Source organism: Bactrocera oleae, chromosome 6, assembly GCF_042242935.1.
Source record: "Bactrocera oleae isolate idBacOlea1 chromosome 6, idBacOlea1, whole genome shotgun sequence".
In the NCBI taxonomy this organism is placed as follows: domain Eukaryota; kingdom Metazoa; phylum Arthropoda; class Insecta; order Diptera; family Tephritidae; genus Bactrocera; species Bactrocera oleae.
This window is the reverse complement of record NC_091540.1, coordinates 31,261,072-31,280,052: the sequence shown is the minus strand read 5'-3', so window position 1 is coordinate 31,280,052 and position 18,981 is coordinate 31,261,072. Positions and strand designations below refer to the sequence as shown.

The 18,981-nt window shown below is 39.7% G+C and overlaps 1 pseudogene; it reads left to right on the top strand.

Moving 5' to 3' along the window:
- The first annotated feature begins 267 nt into the window (after positions 1-267).
- On the top strand, positions 268-1,151 carry LOC118683084 (uncharacterized; annotated as a pseudogene).
- Positions 1,152-18,981: the final 17,830 nt, after the last annotated feature.

The window sequence follows — 18,981 nt, the reverse complement described above, 5'->3', positions numbered from 1 at the left end:
AACTCCAGAATACTTGAGGGGTTGATGGTTTTCATATGATGTGGCTTTGGCTGCATACATCCTTAATGTGCGAGCCTTCTTCTCGTCACCTTTATTTCCTTTTTTTTACAGCTGAAGAGGCTAAGCCGTCAGCCATACTACCGAAAACAAAGGGCGTGACGCCCGCGTAATCATTGCAGATGTGGCCCGGAACCGAATTGTCATCGGCGTTCTGGATGAGGGGGACCCAGAGCCCAATGGAAATGAGTGCAGGCTGCGCTGACAAATATGGCGCTGAAAGTGCTACTTAGCAATCTAGGTCCGCCACCGTCATGCACAGATGCCGGCTGGTACCAGGGCCAGATTAAAATGATTGCTTGCGATGACGAGAGGTCGGTCGCACTATACAAAGCTACTATAGCCAAGGTAGGGGAGGTATACCCCGGCGCAAAACTGGTAGCAGTAGATAGAAAAGACATACCATCCAGACCAAGAGCACGGGTATGGATCCCGGCTACACCATCACAGCCGGATCAGATTATGCAGCTCATAAGACATTGCAACCCGAGTCTGCCCACGGAGGGGGGAAGTTCGTCAAGGAATTTGACGATAGTGTAGCAGAATCTGGCGTGGAGACCAAAAGGGCCACGATGCAGATTCTGCTGTTACTAACAAAGGAATCCATCGAACCGCTGGCGAAAAGTGGCGGGGAGATAAACTACGGATTCACGAAAGTGAGAATTACACCGTACAAGTCGGACGCCGATGCTACAGACCATCTAGCATCGGAAAGCGAGGCATGCGAATTAGAGGAAGATCCTATGGAGTCCTCGAGCGATGTAGAAAGTATAGAGCAAGGTGAGTGTTCTTCCGGGTCTGGGCTTGCTGCCAAACTCTCGGACTTGTATACTGAGAGAGAGCTTTTAAGCGACTCAAAGGAAGACGCAGATACAACATTAGTTAATGTGTCTTCTACAAATTAATCGTCATCACAGCAAACTAGCTTCAGCTGCCCTAATTAACCGCGTGGCAATAGAACAGTCTGAGTTTGTCCTCATTCAGGAGCCATAGGTTAATGGAGGGCGTATTTGCGGACTGGGGACACCGAGCTATAGGTAATTTAATAATTAAATTATTACATCATTACAGCAACAACGACACAGCAACAGTAAGCTGGAAAACGAGCACATGCAGTTATCGGCTGTTGTCGTGCTACATGCCATACGAGGAAGAGCTGGCGCCACCTCTGATGGTAAAAGAGGTGGTACGGGATAGCGAGCCATCCAAGTGCACGATTATACTTGGATGTGACTCAAACGCTCATCACACAGTCTGGGGCAGCACAGATGTCAACGACAGAGGTGAGTGTCTCTTCAATTACCTACTAGGCACAAAGGTACTGTTGTGTAATAAGGGAAGTACAGCAACGTTTATCACAAGAAGCCGACAAGAAGTACTGGATACCACGCTTGTGTCGGAAGTACTATTTTACAGGATAATCCAATGGAGAGTCCTCGAAGAACATTCCTTTTCCTATATTAAAAGAAAGGGCCGATAGAGCCATTGACTTCAGGAATCTTAAGAAAACGAACTGGCAGGTGCACATGTATGGAAGATCTCGACATCCTCGTTATTGGATTCACTGAATCTTACCGCCAAGCATTAGAAGTGGCTTGTCAAATAACATAAAGTAGGGGTAGAACTAGGCCCCCCTGGTGGTCTCCCGAACTTAAAAAGTTACAGAAAGAATGCAGAAAGCAGTTCAATCTAGCCAAACAATCCCAAGGCGAGTCAGACTGGGATTATTATGACAACCTCCTTGGGTCATACAGAAAGGGAGTTAGAAGAGCAAAAAGAAATTCTTGGAAATCTTCTTGTAATGATATCGAGAACACAGCGGAAGCATCAGGACTTAGGAAAATAATGGCACAATCGGTGCATAGTATCGGTTATCTTCAGAAGCTAGACGGCAGTTGGATGGTATCCAGTGAAGAGTCGGTGAGACTACTAGTGGATACCCACTTCCCAGGCAGTTCTGAAAGTCATACGGTTGGATATACTTAAGACAGTGGAGCAGAAATAGACTCCACTTTTATAAACACAGTGTCAGAAAGCATCGTACATTGCGCAATAAAAAGCTTCAAGCCCTTCAAGTCGCCGGGACCAGACGGTCTATTCCCGGCTCAATTACAGGAGTCGCATAATTACATAATGGATTGGCTAGTTACCATTCTTAAGGGGGCGCTGCAATTAAACTATATCCATTCGCTGTGGAGGGAAGTCAAGGTAATATACATACCTAAGGCAGGTAAAAGCTCGCATACAAGTCCAAAAGACTTCAGACCAATTATGCTCTCCTCATTCCTTCTAAAAACTCTGGAAAGGCTAATAAAACTACATATAAGAAACAAACCAAAACCAGATAAGTTGGCTGGTTCGCAGCATGCATATTCTAAAGTAAAATCCACACAAACAGCATTGAGCTCTGTGGTGGCGAAGATTGAAAAATCTCTGCAAGTTAAAGAATTCACTCTAATTGCCTGCTTTGATATAGAAGGAGCCTTTAACAACATTCAGCCTAGGGCCATACTGAGTGCGCTTAAGGATCTGGACATATCTGAACCTCTCAGAAAATAAAATGAACAGATGCTCACGAGCAGAAGGGTACACCTCAAGGAGGCGTGTTATCCCCACTTATCTGAACCCTGACAATGAATAAGTTGCTGTGGTATCTAGAAAAAAAGGGGGTACATGTTGTGGCCTACGCTGACGATGTGGCAGTATCAGTTAGAGGTAAATTCCCGATTAAACTTAAATGTTGATAAGACAGAGCTATAATTGCTCACCAGAAAGCATAACACTCCAGTAGTTACGGAGCTATTATTAAATGGTTGCAGACTAACAATTGGAGATAAGGCAAGCTACCTTGGACTAAACTTGGATGCTAGGGTGAAGAAACAGCCACAGCACACACGCCTCGGATAGCTTATTGGCTCTATACAGCAGTTGTCAGACCAATCATGACATACGACATATTGGTATGCTGGCTAATAATGGATAAGAAATACGCGGTAAGGCGTATGGAAAGTATACAAAGACCAGCCAGTATATGCATTAGTGGAGCTCTTAAAACAACGCCTAGCCAGGCACTAAACGTCATTCTACACTTATTGCCAACAGACTTTTTCCGTAAGCAAGTAGCAGCAAAGTCAGCTCTCAGACTAAGGGAATCTTCCCAATTCATCGCCAGCAACAAGGGACACTCTAGAATACTTTGTTTATTTCCGTTTCTACCCAAAACCACGGATTTCCGAAATCCAATAGAATTGAAGCTAAATTCGGTCCACAATATTGCCTTCGCCACAAGAGAGGAAAGGGCAAGGGACGAGGTGGACAGGAATGAAGGAATAAGCATCAACACGGATGGATCAAAACTAGATAAACAGGTGGGAGGTGGTGTCTTCTCTGCAACTTTAGTCACCAAAATAGCCTTCCGCTTACTAGACCACTGCATTGTTTTCCAGGCGGAGATCACAGCAATAAAAGAAAACCTTGTTGTATTGACAAAAAGTGTGCTCACAGCAAGGATCATATATATTTATACAGATAGCTAAGCTTCCTCGAAATCACTCAAGTCTCCTATGGTTTCATCAAAGATAGTGAAAGAATGTCTTGATCTATTAGAGGATCTAACATCCTATTTCACGATAAACCTGCAATGGGTTCCAGGGCATAGTGATATCCCTGGTAACTGCGAAGCAGATGAACTAGCCAAAACAGGTACCACTCTACAATTAACCCCTGAAAAAGAGGGTATTTTTATGCCTTTGGCAACTTGCAAACACTTAATCAGCGAACATCCTGTAAATCTAGCTGAGTCTCGGTGGAGACAATCAATAACCTACTCAACCAGCAGACTAACGTGGCAGGAATGGAGCGTGAGTCGCACACCGACTACTAAAATTCAAAAGAATGACATAAGAACTCTGACAGGAGTAATAACGACTATTGTAGAAACTGTAAGGAGGTAGAAGAAGAGGAGTCTGTAAACCATCTTCTATGCGAATGTAAAGCTGTATACAGGAAAAGAATCACAACTATAGGACGTGGGTTCCTTGACGACGTATCAGAAGTTGCTAATATTTATAAAATTATTTGTACTGATGAGCCTCATCAGAAGCACAAGTTGGTTCAGAGAGGAGACGATAGAGTGAGGGAACATTATTCCCGGTGGTATCACAATGGGCCTCCTATAGGCCTAGGTGCGTCGTTAGACAGCCACTCTACCTACCTACCTACCTATTTCCTTTTCCACCTATCTTATTTATTCTTTTATTGTGTGAGGGCTTATCGGGAAGATTGGTTTAGGTCTCGTCGGCTGGGCCGAGGCCGCTTCTTTCGCAAGATTGTTTGTTATTTCGGTTCCTTTTATACCTGTATCTCTTGGAACCCACAGTAACCGAACTGTGTTAAGGTCGCTTACTGCATTTAGTTTCTTGACACATTGCATCTATTCCTTCTGTTGTTTTTGATTCATCAGTGTACCACATTTGTGAGAGTTTATTTCTTCCTTTATGTACGATCTCTTTTCTCCTAGAGCTATGCTGAATTTGAAGTTAAAATTTATGGTCTTCGGTATTTCGTCCTGTTAAAGTTGGATAGTGGAATTGTTTCCCGTATTTCTGCTGCTTTTTTGGATCTAATGATCTTTCGTTTTCCTGTACTATCTTTCATTATTGTTAATAGTGTTTTCTTTTGCGAAATCTCTATTACTTTGTGAAGGGGTGTGTGGTCAAGTATGGCTTCTAGTGCTACTGTGGGGCATGTTTTAATGCAGCTTGTTATATAATCATACGCTACTCTTTGGAATTTCTCTGGTGTCGTTTTGGCTGAATTTAGTTTTACTCTTTTTGATCAGTGAATTGCTCTATATGTTATTACCGGTTATACTATCATACTTGTAGTATACATTCAGTGGAGTATCGTGGGAATGCATCCAAATGTCTTTCCAGCTATTCTTCGGTATATCATCAGTGACCTTGTCGCTTTGTGAGCATGGTAACACTTTTTATTTGTTTATATGCAACCATTTTCTTATTGTGTAAATCAGTCAAATTTAAATAAATGTGTAAAAACTATTTAGGGATGTGTTAGCGGATATGATGTTGAATAATATAAGTGTATAATTGCATAATTTAATTTTTAGACTTTAAATGCGAATATCTCAAAAACTATAAGTCTCCTGCGGCTATCTTCTTCATCGGAAAAACATTCTCAATCCGCCCATACCCATTTTATCCCCCGAATGAGAAGGATGCTATACTAAAGGCGTAGGTCCAATTCTGGCTGGCTTTACTTGCTTTCTTTCACTCGACTTACTTTGAATGATCGTATTACCAAATGAACGTTTTGAACGCTTTCAAAAAAATCAGCTGAAAGAAAAGAAACAGAAGGAAACACGGTTGCCACTCACTTCATTTTGGTGTATCAAACAAAACATATTGTAACGGATTTCTCGATAAATCGTCTACCTGTAACTCACTCTTGAGTTTGATCATTGGATTGTTAAATTAAAGTCCCAATATAATAGCTATACACTTATCTTTATTCCAACAACTTAACACTTATTGCTCGATATTTGAGTTTATAACTTATTGCTTATAGGTTAAATGCTTTTTACACGACAACACTCTAATTAGAACTGTGTCTGCTGCACAATCCGGAAGCCCTTATATAGTAAATTTTTAACAAAAGTTCGCTACTAGAACATTCTGGCAACTACGAATTCGCTGTCTGGTTGCTTCTGGCAGTTTATCGTCAATTCTGATTTGTTCTGGTACTCGTGTTCGCCACACTGCCCTCTACCTAAGTCTGATCGTCCCGATTAGACATATTTGCGGTACCAAACGCTGCAAGCAGTTCCAAATGAACCACCTTCATTTTATTCCTTGGTCTTCCAATGGTCTGTATGCGATACACTACATCATTGAGTCGTTTAATAACCTGGTATGGTCCTTCCCAATTACACTGTAATTTAGGAGATAACCCTTTCTTTTGTTGTGGGTTATATAACAATACCCAATCGCCTTCAATAAAACCCTCAGAGTTTATTGCCCTGTCGTATTTTGCTTTCATCTTATCGCTTATAATTTTGGTGAGCTGTCTCACCATAGCATGTATATCCCTCATCTCGTCTTCTAGGATGCTATTGAATTCCTTAGTATTCCTTCCTTTGTTGCCGTTAATTCCAAATTCTAAATCAATCGGTAGTCGAAGATCATTACCAAAAATTACCCTTGCTGGAGTCTGCCCCGTTGTTTCATGTACAGCAGACCGATAAGCCATCAGGAACAAGGATATAAGGGTATCCCAATCTTTCTGATACTTGTCCACAACTTTCCTCAAATGTTCTTCCAAAGTTCGATTGAATCGTTCTACCATGCCATCGGACTGCGGATGTAGTGCAGTTGTACGGATTTTCTGGATACCCAGCTTCTGGCGTATCTCCTGTATTAGAGCTGATTCAAAATTTCTTTCTTGGTCAGAATGTAATTCTATTCGGAACACCATATCTCGATACCCAATTGTTGATGATTACACCCGCTACTGTTCCTGCCTCTTGGTTAGAAATTGCGTATACCTCTGGCCATTTGCTGAAATAGTCCATGACTACCAAAACATATCTTTTTCCTAATTTACTGATAGGAAATGGACCAGCTACATCAATGACTTCTGGACCACAGCCCTTTAGCAGCAATGCACTTGCACGGAGGCGATCCACTCCGTAACTGATTGACGACAACCAACCCGTTAAAATCTTTGTTTTAATTTCTCCAAGGTTTATTGATACCCATGTGTCCTCCACTTGGACCGTTGTGGAGCTCGTTGAGAACTTCAGGAATTCTTACTTTTGGAACAATCATCAGAGCTCGTGAACTTTGCCCATCTTCACTTTCCCATACGCGATGCAAGCAGCCAGACACTAACTTCAAACTATTCCATTGTGCCCAATAAGCCTTTTTTGACTGGGCTTTCTGCAGCTATTTCTTCTCTCGTTGGACGTTTATTCATCTCCAATCCGTGTATTACACATTTCAAATCTGGATCCTCTTGCTGACATTTCCATAGCTCCTCCGGCTTCCAGTCTGATGTTATAGTCATTAGTCGGACATCTATAATGTCTTCTCTGGCCTCAGCTTTTGAGCAATGTCTGCATTCCAGATTACAGGGACGGCGGGACATGGCATCAGCATTGCCATGACTACTACCTTTGCGATGTTCTATAGAGAAGTCGTAACTCTGGAGTCTCTCAATCCACCGTGCCAACTGTCCTTCTGGGTTCCTGAATTGTAGAAGCCATTTTAATGCTGTATGATCCGTCCTCACCCGTTGGCCATAAAGTTACTTATGAAAATGTTTGACCAACGCCAGTAATTCCCTCCGAGTAACACAATAATTTCTTATTTCTCAGTACTTAACCGTTTCTTCAGAGTTTGGAAAGCCACTTCCTGTTCTTTACTCCATTCAAAAACTCTGTTCTTTTTCATGAGCTCATGGAGGCTACTAGCTACGCTGGCAAAATTTGGAACGAATCGTCTATAATAAGTACATAGTCCAAGGAAACTCCGCAATTCATGTAAATTTTTGGGAGTGGGCCAATCTCTTGCTGCCTCGATCTTTTCATTAGCTGTACAAATGCCCGCCGTTTTTCCTTTGTGTCCTAAGTAGCTTACTTTCTTTTTGAAAAGGGAACACTTCTGTGGACTCAGCTTCAGACCAGCGCTAGCTATTCGTTGGAAAACCTGTTCCAAGTTCTTAAGGTGTTCATCGAAGCTTTTACCCAACACGATGATATCGTCGAGGTGTACCAAACAGGTCTTCTACGATAAATTGCCAAAGACCATCTCCAACGCTGAAAGCCGTCTTTTCTTTGTCTTCTTCGTTTACCTCCACTTGCCAATAACCACTTTTTAAATCAAGTGTTGAGAACCATTTTGTGCCCGATAACGAGTCCAGTGTGTCATCGATTCTAGGTAGTGGATAACTGTCTTTCTTCGGTACATCATTCAACCTTCTATAGTCCACACAAAATCATGTTGCCATCGTTTTTCTTCACAAGTACTACAGGTGAGCTCCACGGACTCTCTGATAGTTCGATTACGCCGCTTTCGCTAATTTCACGTATCGTCTGGTATACAACTTCACGTATTGCTAAAGGTATGCTCCGAGGAGCCTGGCGGATTGGTCTTGCACCACCTGTGTTAATAAAATGTTTCACAACTTTGGTTCTTCCTGGTTTAGCATCGTTTTTATCAATGGATGAGTATCTGAGGAGAAGTTGTTTAGCCGTAGTTTGATAGTTTGCCTCTAATTCCTCGATCCATGCGTTAATTTCGCTCGATATATCGTTTTCACCCATGGAATCTTCCTCAAGACCTATTTCGCAATTTATCACGGCCTGAATCTCTTGTCAGCTCCTACAACTTACCCCCTAATACAGCTCCTTGGGAGCGTTTGATTGGTAAGTTGTACTTATTAAGTACTCTTACTGGAACAGGTTTATCTTGTCTTGTCGTAGCCAAGGTTTTGCGTATAAGTAAGTTTGGTGTAGATTATTTTGTGGCCTCAACAATCCACCATTTGTGTGGCCCATAGTCTCCATCTATTTCTGCCCAAATAACTGCTTCTGATATTGGTGGTACTTAATATCGTAACCGAACTTAAGTGGCACTTCCATATTTCCATAGGACATAATCCTGACTTCGTCACCGATACCTACCACCATAAAACTGTGTAACACGGCTGACTTTCACATTACGATCTCGCACGTTACCTTCCCGAGAACTAGGGTATCTTCTCCAGCTGCAGTACGCCACTTTCCCCAGCTAACGGTCTCACTTCTTTCTCAACCAGATCAGATCGAATTATGGCATGTGATGCGCCCGTATCCACAGTCAGTATGCGCTTTTTACCGTCTACACATCCACTAACGGTAACGTTACTCGTATTCCTGCTTATTTGTGAAATGGAGATTACAGGGCATTTGCTTGTGGGAGCCAATCCGTGCCCTATTCGGCCGGCTCACTTTAGTTTAACGATTGGTTTGATTTGACGTTTGCTTGATCTTCCTCAGCTTTGCGTTTACGTCCAACTGGATTATTGGGCTGGTTACAGTTACGTGCAATATGGCCACTTTTTCTGCAGTTGAAGCATTTAAGCATACCATCATTTTTCTTATGCGCTTCCGTAGATTTTTCCAGTGCAGTCAATTTTTTTAAGTAATTGGTTCAACCCAAGTTTGTTCCTCTATTTCTACTTTGTGAGCTTTAAATGTTTGTCTGCAAAGCAGAGATGCAGTTTCCCGTGTCAGAGGGTTATCTCGTACTCTCGTACTAGAAAGCTCCTGCAGAGAATCATTGGTTTTCTGGCGGCGATTTTGCAACTCGATTTGAAAGATCTGCTTCCTGTGCTCACTACCATACCGTCTTTCTAATGAACTGTAATATCTCCGCTGCAGATCCTTTTTAATGCAACGAACAATGCAGCTACTTTATCTTCAGCGCTCCAATTATTTGAAGATGCCGCCTTTTCGAATTGAAGCTTAAAAACATGGAACGGAACAGTGCCATCAAAGGATGGAGGTTTTACCTTGGCAGAAGCTGTTGACGCAATTGGTCGATTTAATTGTAGCTCGCGGAGACGATCTTTCAAATTCATCCACTTCAGTTTGGATTTGAACACGTTCTTCAGAAATCTGTGAGGACCCTTCTGCTATTTGAGAGGTCACCTGGGATTGTGATTGTTGTGCCAACATTTGTGATGACACCTCTGCTATTTGTTGGGTTATACGTGTATCATGCTCTTTAAATTATGCCGATATTTGCGTTGACATCTCTGTTGATATCTGCGTTGACATCTGGGACATTTGTGCTGACATTGCAGCCAAAATCATGTTTATGTCCATAGCGTCTCTTCCTTTTCTTCTATCTTTGTCGTCTCTAATTCCAATTGAAAAACATATTCCCCAACATTAATGTTTTCCGCCTCCATGGCCTCTCGCAACCGTGATTGTAATTCGGACTTTACCCCGTTTGTTGCTAAACCACGTTTTTCCAGCTCCTTTTTCAGTTGTGGAATCTTCAGATTGTTAAACTTGGCCATTTTGGAATAATTATCTCCTTGGGAATTTATTTGATAATCCCACTTCTGACACCAATTGTAACGAATTTCGCGATAAATCGTCTACCTGTAACTCACTCTTGAGTTCGATCACTGGATTGTTAAATTAAATTCCCAATTTATTGGCTATACACTTATCTTTATTCCAACAACTTAACACTTATTGCTCGATATTAGAGTTTATAACTTATTGCTTATAGCTTAGTTGCTTTTTACACGGCAACACTCTAATTAGAACTGTGTCTGCTGCACAATCCGGCAGCCCTTATATAGTAAAGTTTTAACAAAAGTTCGCTACTAGAACATTCTGTCAACTACGAATTCGCTGTCTAGTTGCTTCTGGCAGTTTATCGTCGATTCTGATTTGTTCTGGTATTCGTGTTCTCCACAATACGTAATTATTTAATATAATTTTTTTTTATTAATTACAATATGTAAATTTCTACATATACATATATATCAAATATTAAATATTATACATTTTATCTATTGTTGTAATAAAATGTTGTGTGCAAAAATAGCAACAAAAAAGTACATAAATTGATTCATTTTGCACAACTGGCAACCATGGTTACAATATCTACTGTCCAATAGAACATAGATCTATTGGAAACTTTAAGCACTTCCGGTAAAGCTACATTTAGTGTCTCTTTATATTGTAACGGATTTCTCGATAAATCGTCTATCTTGTAACTCACTCTTGAGTTCGATCACTGGATTGTTAAATAAAAAAAATGTGAGCCGTCACGGGACGTCTGTCAGATGTGAAGGTAGGTAGGTAGGTAAAGTGGCTGTCATTCGACACACTTAGGCCTTTAGGAGGCCCATTGTGATACCACTGGGACTGTGATCCCCTCACTCTACTGGTTCCTCTCTGAACCACCCCGTACTTCTGATGAACTTCATCAGTGTGACAAGTTTTATCTGTGCAACCTCCGAGACGTCGTCAAGAAACCCACGACCCATGGTTGCGATTCTTTTCCTATATAGTGCTGCGCAATCGCATAGAAGATGTCTAATGGTCTCCTCCTCTTCTACTTCCTGACAGCTTCTGCAATAGTCGTTATATGGCGCGCCAAGTCTACTTGCATGTCTGCCTATTAGACAGTGGCCTGTTAGTACTCCTACGAGAGTTCTTATATCATTCCTCTTGAATTTTAATAGTCGGCATGTGCGGCTCATATTCCATTCTTGCCCCGTTTGCCTGCTGGTTGAGCAGGTCAGGGATTGATTCCACTGACACTCGGCTATATTAATGACATGTTTGTCGATTAGGTATCTACACGTAGCCAGAGGCATTTTTATGTCCACCTTACCAGGATCTAGTTGTAGGGTGGTGCCTGCTCTGGCTAGTTCATCTGCTACGCAGTTACCAGGGATGTCACTGTGTCCTGGAACCCATTGCACATTTATAGTGAAATAGGATGACAGATCCGCCAGAAGATCATGGCAATCCTTCACTGTCTTCGACGAAATTCTATGAGACATCAGAGATTTCAAAGCCGCTTGGCTGTCTGTATATATAAATACACTTCTTGTTGTTATTACGCTTTTTGTTAGTACAAGAAGGCTTTCTTTAATTGCAGTGACCTCTGCTTGGAAGACACTACAGTGGTCTGGTAACCGGAAGGCGATTTTGGTATCTAATTTAGCCGAGACGACACCGCCGCCTACTCGGTTATCCAGTTTGGAACCATCCGTATAGAAGCTAATCCCTTCTTCCTTGTCCACTACATCCCGTTCCCACTCCTCTCTGGAGGGAAAGGTAATATTGAGGACCGGATTTAGGTTCAGCTCCACCGGATTGCGAAAATCCGTAGTTATGGGAAGAACCGGGAACTTCCTAAGTATCCTAGAATGTCCCTTGTTACAGGCGACTAATAGGGAGGCTTCCCGCAGTCTTAGAGCTGACTTCGCTGCCATTTGCTTGCAATATAAGTCTGTTGGCAGCAAGTGTAAAATTATGTTGAGTGCCTGGCTTGGCGTAGTTCTGAGAGCTCCACTGATGCAAATACTAGCTGCTCTTTGTATACTTTCCATGCTTCTAATCGCATATTTCTTTTCTGTAATTGGCCACCATACTACTATCCCGTAGGTCATGATCGGCCTTACAATTGCTGTGTACAGCCAGTGAGCCACCCGAGGTGTCAGTCCCCACCTGGGCCCCACCATTCTTTTACATGTGTAAAGCGCTGTAGCAGCTTTTTTTACCCTCGCTTCCAGGTTTTGTTTCCAAGAAAGCTTCCTGTCCAAAATTAGTCCCAAGTAGCTTGCTTTATCCCCTATCGTTAGCCTGGTGCCATTTAAAAATGGCGGCGTGATTTCGGGAGTACTGTGTTTCTTAGTAAACAATACTAGTTCTGTCTTGCTAGCATTTAAATTCAGTCCGCATGATACGGCCCATCGATTAATCTCGTTTAGTATTGTCTGCATGAGACTAGCGAGGGTGTTCGGGAACTTGCCCCTAACCGAGACTGCCACATCATCAGCGTAGGCCACAACATGTATCCCCTTCTTTTCTAGGTCCACTAGCATTTTATTCATTGTCAGGACCCAGAGAAGTGGGGATAACACGCCTCCTTGGGGTGTACCCCTTCGGACAGATCTGTACATCGTTGAAGCTCCCAGCGTTGAAATAATTGACCTGCCCAAGAGCATCTGTTCAATTAATTTCCGGAGAGGCTCAGATATGCCCAGATCTTTAAGCGCGCTCAATATGGCCTTTGGCTGGATGTTTTTAAAGGCACCTTCTATGTCTAGGAAGGCTACGAGGGTGTATTCTTTTATTTCCAGAGATTTTTCAATCTCTGCTACCACTGAGCTTAATGCCGTTTCTGTGGATCTACCCTTCGAGTACGCATGCTGCGAAACTGCCATTTTTCTTGGGTTTAGTATGTCCTTTATATGTATTTCTATTAGTCTTTCCAGCGTTTTTAAAAGAAATGATGAAAGACTAATTGGTCTAAAATCCTTTGGATTAATATGTGAGCTTTTGCCCGCCTTTGGGATATATATCACCTTAACTTCCCTCCATGTCGAGGGAATATAGTTCAATTTCAGCGCCCCTCTAAACATGGTTGTTATCCAGCCAGGTATTTCCTCTTGCTCGTCTCCCAGCTTACTACCGTAGTGTCGTTACTACTATAATTGTGTAATAAAAAGACATTAAGCTTTTGGTTAGCCAATATACATGTCCTTGGCTTACCTACACAACCATTCGCGTATAGATTGTAACCTGGTGTCCTCAGACCGCAGATACGCCCTCCGTTAACCCATGGCTCCTGAATGAGGACAAAGTCAGGCCGTTCTTCTGCCATGCGGTTAACTAGGGCTAGAGACGCTAGTTTGCTGTGGTGTAAATTAATTTGGAGAAGACGCATTAGTTATGGTCTTCTCTGCATCATCATGAGAGTCGCTTAAAAGCTCACTCTCAGTGTAGAGTTTAGAGAGTCTGTCCGCAAGTTCAGACCCCGAAGTACACTCACCTTGATCCGTGATCTCTGCGTCGCTCGAGGACTCCACTGGATCTTCCTCGACTTCGCACTCCGATTCCGATGCCAAGTTTTCTCCTGCATCGGCGTCTGATTTGTAGGTCATGACCTTTACTTTTGTGAATCCGTAGTTGATCTCTCCGCCACTTTTCGCTAGCGGTTCTACGGATTCTTTTGTTAGAAGCAGCAGAATCTGCATTGTGGCTCGCTTCGTCTCCACTCCAGATTTTGCTGCGGGGTCGTCAAAGGCCTTGACGAATCTCCATCCCTCCGTTGGCAGATTTGGGTTGCAGGCTCTTATGAGCTGCATTATTTGGTCCGGCTGCGATGGTGTAGCCGGGATCCATACCCTTGCTCTCGGTCGGGATGGGATATCTTTCCTGTCTACCGCCACCAATTTGGCTCCGGGGTAGACCTCTCCCACTTTAGCTATTGCTGCTTTATATAGCTGGACCGATCTCTCGTCGTCACACGCTATCATCTTTATTTGCCCTTGATACCATCCGGCATCCGCACATGACGGGGGTGGACCTGGATTGCTAAGTAGCACTTCCAAAGCCACATTCGTCAGTGCGGCTTGCACCCATTTCCATTGGGCTCTGGGGATTTTTCCTTTGGGATCACCCTCATCCAGCACACCAATGACAATGCGGTTTCGGGCCACATCAGCAAAAGATCTTACGGGCGTCACGCCCTTAGTTTTCGGTCTCTTTGCTGACGGCTTAGCCTCTTCAGCGGACCTTTGTCTTTTTGTTGCCACTACCGGCGCTTCTAGTTTGAAGTTAGGTAGGACAGCTCTCGCGCAATCAATGGATTCTTGGAGCTCCTTTGTGAGCTCCTCATTGCTTGGCGGTTGCAGCTCCACCTTCTTCAACAGGTATGCAGCGCGTCGCCTCTCTGCATACTTTGCTTTTGCCGGGTCATCAATCCTGAAGGAAGGCCACTCTCTGGCTGACCCACTACTGGCAGCTTCGCTTTTAGCATCTCCCACCTTCTCCTGCTTGGCTGCCAAGCTTTGGCTACAGGGGTTGGTATGGGCTGCCTCCAGCGTTGCTGTTTTTGTGGCGCCAGCCTTGGCTACTGCCCCCTTAGTATTCGCCTTTGCTCCAGGACCAAGCTTCGCTCCTGTCCTCGCTTTGGCTGTTGTCGAGCTCGTGCCAAACGCTGCTCTTCTCTGGGAGCAACCCGCTCCCTCCAGTCTTTTTGAAGGAGGTCCGGACTCCTTTTTGTTTTTATTTATCATGTTAATGTTTTGGCTCATATTTTGGACCCACGAGTGTAAGGGAAAGTATGTCCGCTTGCGCATAGCCCCCGCTACGCAAGTAAGGCTATCTTATTACGGAGGGCGCCAGGTATCCGTAAGCTCCGTGCGAGACTGGGCTATTTAAGGGCCCCCAGCCAGGTTGATCTTCGGCACGGGTCGCATGACACCTTGATCCAGCCCCTGTCAGATGTGAAACATCGACATTATTTTGTAAAAGTAATATGCAGAAAAGAACAGATTGTGGAACTAAAGATAGGAACTAAATATGTCATAATATTAAAATAATTGAATAAACATTTATTTTCATTAAATACAAAAATTTATGAATTTATTTCAAATCGTTACTGTGACAATTAGTCGATGGTAACTGATAAATACAGCATCTATTGTTGTTTTGTATCTGGTGGTAGATTCTCTTGGATTGTTATTAATTTGCAATTGAAATTCTCCTTGGAGAAACTAAATTAATGGCGTTGATTCATCTTTTGCAAAATTTACATTGAAGTCCCCAATGGTAGTTCGTCCAGAGAACTTAGAACAACGAGAAGGTGCAAATTGAATTTTGTATGATGCTCGATTGGTTGGCTGAAAAATTGAGATCAAGGAGTTCACCATTTTCTGTAATATTTGCTGTTATTTAACAGAAATGAGAATTTATAACAACGTTCTCTGACAAAATACGTATCTCCCAACGTAAAGAGAAAAATTAAATACCTCAAAAAAAAATACAAATGCAACTTCACATATGCATTATTATTTTTTGCCATATAAACGATTTTTATGATGAAAAATTGATAAAATATGATTTTTTTGCACAAATGCTACATTGATAAAATGTGAAAGATTATGCAAAAAATTATATTTTACTATTTTACTATTAGAAAATTATTTCTAATTTCAATTGTTACAGAATTAATAATTTATATGTGTACATATGTACATGAATATGTTATATTATATAATATAATAATATATTATCAATTATCAATAAATACATGTGAGCGCACTGAAGAAATCAAACGATTGGTTTGAGTGCTCCTGATGGAAGACTGAATCTCTTTATTTCAATTTACTCTTATATATACATTTTTCTTATATGCTTAAGTCTTATAATAAGTGTCAATTTACAATATTCGCTTATTCAGCAATTAGTTTTGTTGTTTACATTATATGGGTGGTCTTAGCTTAATAAAAAGAGTATTTGTTGCTTAAATAAGCAAAGATGCTTATTTAAGAAGCTGTGGTCTTAGCTTTATTGAAAAGAGTATTGATTACTTAAATAAGCAAAGAAGCTGTATTTTTGCTGAGTGCAAAGAAATTGTTTTGTTTATAATGATCGTAAAGTTACTTTGTGGAGGCTACCGTTAACTCCCCCCTCTCTAAGATGAATCGTCCCGGATTCAATATCATTTTTTGATAAGTTATTTATTTTATCCAAAATAGCGTTATATGATATTTTTTGATATTCTAAATTTTTATTTATTTCAGAACTTTTATGAGAATTTTTAAATTTTACAATTCTACAAATTATGTACATTATTAACAAAATTACAAGTATGTACCATAAAAATGAATTATGTTTAAAAACTTTCATTCGTTCAGCTAAAATTTTAATGTTTTTAAAGTTCATTTCTTTATTTTTTGTTTCAATATATTCTATAATTTCAAAATTATTTATGTGATTGTTTTTTAAATATTTCCAAATTTTACAATCGCTATTGTCATATATAACATTTATAATATTTGTATAATTCTCAAAAGTAACAAGGTAAATTCCATTTATAGCATAGCCATCAACTGTGTTGTTTCCGGAGACTAATATTGCTCCTTCTTTAATTACATCTATTTCTTTATTTTTTTCTTTTATTTTTTTACATTTACCTTTTTTTCTGGACAAAATATCTGATAGGCAAGTATTTGTACTATTAATTTTACAATACGTGTTTATCATTTCTTTTTTACAATTTTTTATATTAATATAATATTTTTTTGCATTTTGCAATTTCTTTGTCAATTACTAATTTACCGTCTTCTTGTGTGATTGCTCTTACTTCATAATATTTGCAATCATTTATAATTTTAGGATACTTAATATATATAACAATTACATCTTTATTTTGTAATATCTTAAAGTTAGAAATGTCCATTAAGTCAGTTATAGTCAATCGTCCGTGTTCATTTTGTATTATATTTTTTATCTCATTTAAATGTAAAATTGCAGGGCTTAAAATTCCTATTTTTGCCATAGCTATCGTATGAACCATATTTTGTAGTTCAGTTATTAAAAATTGATATTTCCTTTTCGTTAAAATTTTAAGATGTGAATTTTCGTTTACATTTTTAATTGTTTCTGTTAATTTACTGATTATTTTAAAAATGTCAGAGTTTGTTGTGTATTGTTTATTGTTATTTTCAATTAGTTCGTTTAACTTATTACTTATTAACACTAAATCGTCATGATCTGGTGTTCCTGCTATCCACTTCCATAGTGTTCCTAATTCATTTATCCCTCTCTTATATCTTGTATCTTTATTTTGTATTTGCTCTAATAAAGTTTCGATAATTTCAATTTCTGGTTCTGTATCTAAATCATTAATATTATATATGCTACCTCATTTTCATTATTCCCATGTAAATTATTATATCTGTATTTTTTATTACTATAACTTTTGTCTGAATTTATAAGTTCTCTAATATAAGTTAAATTAGTAATATGAAAAATGTCGCCATAGTCATTGTATAAAGCTACGTCTCCGTCCTCTAATAAGACATAATCTTCTCTTGTATAGTCCACAATGTCCGTCATTGTTTGAACAATTAATATTAGAAATATTAAGGGTATAATTTTCTGAAAATATATATTCAAGATTTAATATTATCTTTATGTACTATTCTATTTCTGTAGTTAATTTTGACCTTATTCCCTAAATCTTCTTTTATTACTTGTTTCTTGTATCTAGGATTTAGCTTATTTCTTTCCCCTATTATTTTTTCATAGATAACATCTCCACATAAATATGTTTTGTTAAATCTATTTTTATTTTGTCTTTCTAGCATCCTAGTTTGTGCTAATAAAAGTTTATCTGGTAAATTATCATGAGAGACCTTGTTATAAAGGACTTCGAATGGTTTCTTATCAGTAACAGAATGTATAGTTTTATTGTATTGGTGAGCGGCTCTATATATTGATTCTGAATAGCTGATTAAATTATATTCTTGTTTTATACATCGCGATATTTCAATTATTGTTGAATGGACCCTCTCTATCTGACCATTTGTGGTGCTATGATTTGGGTTGCAGAAATAAATTTCAATCTGAAGTCTCTGCATCAGGGATTTAAATTGTAAAGTAGTAAATCCTGGTTCATTATCAATTGTTATTCTCTTTACATTAGGGTAACTTTGTAATATATCTAACACTTTATCTTCTAAATTAATCTTATCTTCAATTTGTTTAATAACCAAAAACTTTGAATAACTATCGATACATGTAATGAATTTTAATGATTGTGCATAAAATATATCTATGTGTATTTGAATTCCTTCCTCTTTAGGTATAGGGACCTCTCCAATAGGTATTTTTATGGGATGTCTATCATATTTATTTTTATTACAAATTTCACAATTTCTAATGTATTCTTTAAATTGTTTATGCATTTCTGGCCAATAGTAAAAAGTTGAGATTTGTTTAATATTTTCGTCAAAGCCCCTGTGCGCTCTGTTATGAGTTTGCTCTATTATTGTTCCCTGGTCTTCTTTGTTTGGTATATCCATGGGAAAATTTTGTGTAAATAAAAACTTGTTAGTAAATGTTTCTTTTAATTTAACCTTTATTTCATATAAGTCTTCAGGTCTACAATATATTGTAGTTACAAGATTTGGTTGTAAAAATTCTTTTAGAATAGTCATTAAATTTTCGAGTGTATCATATTCAATAATATGTCTAGTTTTATTAAAATTATTAATAGATTCGTGAATGGTAAAGCGACCTTTACTAGGAAGTATTTGTTGCTTGAATTGATTCAATGGTTTTTTAGTTTCTTGAATTTGTGTGTTATCAGAACTCTC